The sequence below is a fragment of the Bos indicus x Bos taurus genome, chromosome 14 (assembly GCF_003369695.1).
Source record: "Bos indicus x Bos taurus breed Angus x Brahman F1 hybrid chromosome 14, Bos_hybrid_MaternalHap_v2.0, whole genome shotgun sequence".
Taxonomy (NCBI): domain Eukaryota; kingdom Metazoa; phylum Chordata; class Mammalia; order Artiodactyla; family Bovidae; genus Bos; species Bos indicus x Bos taurus.
In genome coordinates, this window is record NC_040089.1 from 55,516,662 (window position 1) to 55,523,519 (window position 6,858).

A 6,858-nucleotide genomic window follows, 5' to 3' on the forward strand; every position below is an offset into this window, starting at 1 on the left:
TGTGATGATAAGTGATACATGGCATGAAACACTCAGTAGTGCCTGACTCTTTGCTACCCCATGGACTGTAGCCTGCGAAGCTCCTCTGTCCATGAAATTCTTTAGCCAAGAATACTGGAATGGGTTGCCATTTCCTTCTCCAGGGGATCTGCCCAACCCAGGGATGAAACCTGGGTTTCCTGCATTGCAGGCAGATTCTTCACCATCTGAGCCACCAGGGAGGCCTGTGAAGTTAAGTATATTAATCTTAATTTTCTCGTCAAGTGGCTTAAGTCAAGCTATTGTACTCAGCAGGAGGAAACACAACCCAAACACATTGCTTGAATGTTTAATGACAATGTCTATGTTATCGTAAGTATAGAAATTATTTTTTTATTGGGTCTCAATTTTTAGAGACAAAACAAAAAACCCTGACTACGGTTGCCAGATACAAAGTAAATATTAACAAGCTTGCTAAGGTGTAGCCAAAAGAGGATGGGATAAGAAGAGGGAAAAGTTGAGAAACGGCTGAGTGGAGTGTGGCACTAATGTCCTTATTTCACAAAGCAGGGAGTCAGTAAGAGATAATGTTGAAAGTATCTGGAGCGTCTATTTTAAATTATTAAGATCACCAACAGAACAATTAAAAAATAATTGAGCCATGAATATCACACTCTAAGAGGAAGACTGTAACAGATGCTGCGGATCCCTACCCAAATTCTTGTAGTCTACCCTGGAGGCCATCAGAGCCTGGTCCAGCACACACTGACCCAATGGTCTCCTGTGACTCTCTCTGTTGGGATGGGATTGGCCTGTGAGCTGAACAGGCTAGAAGTGTTGGGAAGATGGCCCAGGAATAACCCCTCAACCAGTGAGGATGAGATTCTGCTTTTAATGAGAAACCATCGAGCTGTCTCTTTTTAGAGCATCCCCTGAGATATTGGTCCAGTTGCTCACAGGGGTAATTCACACATTAATCTACCTTTCACTGGTTTTCCCTCCCTTCTGGGTTCCACTTCTCATTCCACCCCTGGGTTTCCCAGAATTGCCCTCTCAAATAAACTGCTACTGCTGCTGCTAAGTCGCTTCAGTCGTGTCCGACTCTGTGCAACCCCATAGACAGCAGCCCACTAGGCTCCTCTGTCCCTGGGATTCTCCAGGCAAGAACACTGGAGTGGGTTGCCATTTCCTTCTCCATCCTCAAATAAACTGCTTGTACATAAATTCTTGTCTCAGGGTCTGTTTGTAGCGGGAGCTAAACTATAAAATGTGATTCGAATCCTTTTTTTCCCCCATACTCAGGAGCTGATATATATCATCTACGCAAAATGGCACTTTGAGCATATTACACAGTTAGGATGAAAGCCACTAGAACAAATTCAAACAGTAACATTAAGAGAGTTTTTCCTCTGATGGAGTGAGAGGAGGGATAGGAGATTTTGCTTTTTATTACATAAGTGCCAAAGGGTATGAACAGACCATTTACAAGAGAAAAAGCTAAAATGTGTATAAAAACTTCTGAGCTTCCCTAGTAATCAAATAAATATAACGGTGAATTATTTTCCACTTATCAGTTAGGAAATCCTTAAACACTTGGATACACAGGTAACAGGGGTGAAGTGAAAGGAATGCTTTTTTTTATACAAGGTGAAGTGAAATAAGCACTTTTTCATACACTGCCAGAGAGATTTTAAACCTACATGACCTTCCTGAAAAAGCAATTGAGTGATTTGGTTAACAGCATTCATATTTTTTATACCCTCCAACTCTGTTATTTTGTTTCTTGGGGACAATTCCAGATGATGAATCAAAACTACAAACATTCATCCATAAGGCTGAACTGCTATTTACAATTGTGAAAACTAAAATTATCTAAATACTCAAAATTTAGGGGAATTATAAGTAAATAGCATATATTCATACAATAAAATACTAGAAAGACATTAAATATCATGGTTTTGAAGCGTTTTCATTCACATAGGAAAATACACCTGGTCTAAAGCTGAAGAAGACAGAATATAAAATTAGATATAATTTAATATCTCAAATATCTAAAACGTATCTATTTTTTACAAAGACAAGAAAAAAATGCAAAGTAACATTGTTACATTTTAGCTGGAATCAGACTTTGAAAGAGGACTTTACTGGAAAATTATCTTAATAAGATAATTATTAACCCCAAACTAAACATTTGGGGTTTAGTTCCAATATCAAGATGTACAGGTAACAGATGATGATTTGTAAATTTCTGTGTGTGAGAAAAATGGACTAAAAAAAATTTTTTTTTTTTTTTGTATTGGTACTGAGAAGAGGCAGAGGATGAGGCCATGAGGTGTTATGTCATGGCTGTGCCTCAGGACACACCCCCTACCAAACCTTTTGTATAATCCCCTCAACTCACAAAATATGATTTTTGTGATTTTTTTGGTCATCATAGTGTATGGTTTGTACACGGTGTTGCACAGGTTTATGCAAGGATGCTGGGTCCCAAGCACTGGAATGGTGGGGATAAGATAAACTTCCAGGAACTAGCTAATGTCTTTGGAGGGGGCTTCTCTTGTGGCTCAGCTGCTAAAGAATCCGCCTGCAATGTGGGAGACCTGGGTTCGATCCCTGGGTTGGGAAGATCCCCTGGAGAAGGGAAAGGCTACCCACTCCAGTACTCTGGCCTGGAGAATTCCATACAGTCCACGGGGTCGCAAAGAGTCGGACACGACTGAGCAACTTTCACTTTCACACTTGGAGGGGTGGCAGGCAGCTTCGAAGGCAGCCATGTTTACCACTATACCACCAGTTCTGTTAGCAGGCATCTTTGGTTTTCACAGGTGATGGGTTCAGAAGTGGGGTTTAGGAAATTTCAACGATCCTGGAATCACCAGTTATACCTACATTGGACTTCCCTTGTGGCTCAGCTGGTAAAGAATCTGCCTGCAATGCGGGAGACCTGGATTCGATCCCTGGGTTGGGAAGATCCCCTGGAGAAGGGAAAATCTACCCACTCCAGTATTCTGGCCTGGAGAATTCCATGGACCACAGTCCATGGCGTCGCAAAGAGTCAAACACAACTGAGCCACTTTCACTTTCTCTTTCATACCTACATTACAAACCATATCAATCAAGGACTTAGGTTGTAAGTGATGGAGGCACTTGTTGGAAGGGTCTGAGTTACATGAACCAGAGGCCGTCTGGGATCAGGGATTTTGAACTAGAACTTAAACACCACTGACACATACACCCTCTTGGTTCTCTCCTTCTCCCTTGCTCCTCATTGGATTTCTCCATTTTCTATGATGTGATTAGCATCAGTATTACATCCTAACAGCCTTGTGATTAACTTACTTTGGAAAAATTCCAGCGATGCCCTCAGATGCGCTCATCTTGGTTCATTGTGGTTGAAAGAGCAAATTTCTCAATGACTCAGCTGTGAAGTGGGAATTAGACTTGATACTAGATTTCAGGAGGTCAAACGAAGCCCATGGGAGAATTCTGCAGCTAACTTTGTCCCCACAACACAAACAAGCAAGCAATAAAAAGTCCAAAGTTAACACCAAGAGTACAAAGAAATTGTGATTCAGAAATTTAAAGACCTTTCAGTTGGCTCCAGGAGAAATAGCTGAAACCATGGACTGAGGCCTGTTAACCCTTGGGGCTATGGAGATCAGAGTATGGGGATGCCTATTCTACAAGCATTGAAGCAGAGTTGTCCACATTCTTAACCTGATAAAGGCATACAAGGTATGTTTCTAATACAGACTAACAACCAGAGGATCATGCAAGACACATTAATCAGCACATAGGAAATCTGCAAAAGAAACAAAGCCAATCCACTTCCCCAGCAATGCTGTGATTCTTAAAGTGGGCTTGATCACCTTGTAAGACAACCCCCTCATCTTTCCTCTTCCCCCTCTTACCTTTTGTCATCCTTAAAAAAAAAAATCCACTTATTCTATGCCCTTCCACTTGTCTTCAGGTTCTGCTCTTTGCTGGCAGTGGCTTATCACATAAACTCATCTGTGCTAATGTGTGACATCACCCAGGTAACAGAACCTCTTGTTGACTATTAAGGATAAATCTCCCTGTATCCAAACTCTGTTCCCCTGGGCTGAATTACTTTCCTTTAAAAGCCATCTATTTTTCATTAAAATGCTTGCAAATCCTTCGGGTTATTAGGTTTATGGCAGCCCCATTAAGCAGGACAATAATGATTTATGTAAGAATTTAGGCCAGGATCTTTGTTTTGTTCAATAAAAATGCTCACATCTACCCTGCTCTTTTAGCTCCTGTAGCCTTGCATCACTGGAGTGTTTCTCTGTGACTTTAACAACTGCCCTATTTTGTTTCTCAGGAGGATATCAGTCCTCCTTGGAATTGTTCAAGATTTACAGCCTGGAAAGCCATGCAATGATGCTCTACCCTCTGCTGAGAAAGCAGTGGGGGCTTTGGATCAGGACGGACTTTGGTAAAACTTCCAGATCTGCCCATGGTGGGCCTTATGACCTTGGGCAAGTCACTTATGAGTTAAAGTTTCCTTGACTGTAAAAGTGAGAATCATACCTCACTGAGAGTGTTGTCCTGATTAAAAAAATACTGAGTGAACTCTCTGCCAGGCTGCCGGGTCCATTCCTTGCCTTTCCCCTGCTCTACGTCACAAGTAGGTTGACCCCTGAAAACTGCATTTCACAGGTTCCAAGCTTCTAACTGGAGTCAGCCAAGGGATTAGTGGTTATTCAAAGGGTCTGGGAACCAAGAAATAATAACCAGATGAGCAGAAAGAGCATATATACTATTAATTTAAATATATACTGATGGCATTAAGTATCATCTCCCTGAATGGAGTGTTTAAGCCTATTTCATTTAGCCACATGGTGATCAATATTCTGTGGGCTTACAAACAGTTCATACTACTCAACAGCAACAACAACAACAAAAACCCAAATGGGCAGAAGACATTTCTCCAAAGAAGAAATTCAGATGGCCAATAAGCACATGAAAAGATGCTCAACATCGCAAATTATTAGATAAATGCAAATCAAAACTACAATAAGGTACCATCTCACCCTGGGTAGTGTGAGATCATCCATCATTAAAAATTCTACAGAAAACAAATTCTGGAGGGGGTGTGGCAAAAAGGGAGCCCTCCTACACTGTTGGTGGGAATGTAAATTGGCGCAGCCTCTGTGGAAAACAGTATGGAGATTCCCTCAGAAAACTAAAAACAGAATCAGCGTATGATCTAGCAATCCCACTCTGTACGGCGAGTATAGAGAAAAAGACAGTGACCTGGGCAGTCGGGCAAGAAAAAGGAAATGTATTAGATGGAAACAAGAGGGTGACTGGCCCTTAAGGAGAACCAGTGTCCTCCCTTTCTGACGGGGTCTTTCTTATTTCTCAGCAATGAAAAATTCTCTGAAGTGATGGTTAGTTTTTAGCCTGTAGTTGAGTCCTGTGGTCACGTAGCCAGAGGTCTGGAATCTGGTGGTCTCACAGCTTTGAGAAGGTAGGCGCCAGTGAGAAAACAGAGTCATTTGGGCAATTTGGTCAGCCTCAAGGATCACCGTGATTTTGTTCTTTGTTTGCGAGGTCAACATAATGAGCTCTCTTAACAATGAGACCCCATGTGGGCTCTATCACAGTCCTGGACATATATCTGGACAAACCATACAAAAAGATACACGCATCCCTATGTTCACAGCAGCACTATTCACAATAGCCAAGACAGGGAAACAACCTAAACGTTTGCCCATCAACACATGAATAGGCGAAGAAGATGTGGTGCCTATATACAATGAAATACTGCTCAGCATCAAAGAGAACGAAATAATGCCATTTACAGCAACATGGAGGCAGCTAGGGATGATCATACTGAGTGAAGCAAGTCAGAAAAAGACAAATATATGATATGGCTTCTCTGTGGAATCTGAAAGATGACATAAATGAACCTATCTATGAAACAGAATCAAGACTGGTAGTTGCCAAGGGGGGTGGGGGTGGGACAGGGTCGGAGTTTGGAATTAGCAGATGCAAACTGGTACATATAGAATGAATAAACAAGATCCTACTGTATAGCACAGGGGAACTATATTCAGTATCCTGTGATAAAGCATAATGGGAAAGAATATAAAAAAGGATGTATGTGTATATATGTATATATGTGTGTGTATCTATAACTGAGTCATTTTGCTCTATAGCAGTAATTAACAACATTGTAGTCCAAATATACATCAATTAAAAATGAATTAAAAATATTCTGTGGGTTTCATTCACTACTAAATGCTGATATAGAAGTTGAAGGACTAACAGAGTTTCTGTTTCCCTATATTACTGCAGCAAAAGGTAATATATAATCAAATAGCACCTGATCTCCCCTTTGCCTGATTATTTACCTTTCCTTTACTGGCAGGTGCATCATGGAAATTGGAAGGATGCTGCCTGTCTGTGAAGCAAAGAATGTTGACCCTGAAGCCATCAGCCACTGTAACCTTGAGGGGCATTGTGGATTTCAAAAAGCAGGATACAGGCCCTACGTAGTTAAGGTGCATACCAAAGGAATAATTTCAATAAGCCCCAACTCTCACGTCTTTCCATACGTAGTAAAGCACTAAAATCATTGACTTAAGATGTCTGTTTTTTTGTGATTAGCAGTAATCTTTCTGTTTGACTACATGTTTGGGTTTCCCAGGTGGTGCTAGTGGTAAAGAACTCGCCTGCCAATGCAGGAGACATGAGATGCGGGTTCAGTCCCTGGGTCGGGAAGATCCCCTGAAGGAGGGCATGGCAGCCCACTCCAGTATTCCTGCCTGGAGAATTCCATGGACAAGGAGCCTGGTGTGCTATGGTCCACAGGGTCGCAGAGAGTCAGACACTACTGAAGTGGCTTAG

The 6,858-nt window shown here is 41.6% G+C and overlaps 1 long non-coding RNA gene across 1 annotated transcript; it reads left to right on the forward strand.

Moving 5' to 3' along the window:
- The first annotated feature begins 3,346 nt into the window (after positions 1-3,346).
- Positions 3,347-6,586, forward strand: LOC113903965. Its single transcript, XR_003514364.1, has 3 exons — positions 3,347-3,714; positions 3,950-4,016; positions 6,380-6,586. It is a non-coding gene; the product is annotated as an uncharacterized LOC113903965 (long non-coding RNA).
- Positions 6,587-6,858: the final 272 nt, after the last annotated feature.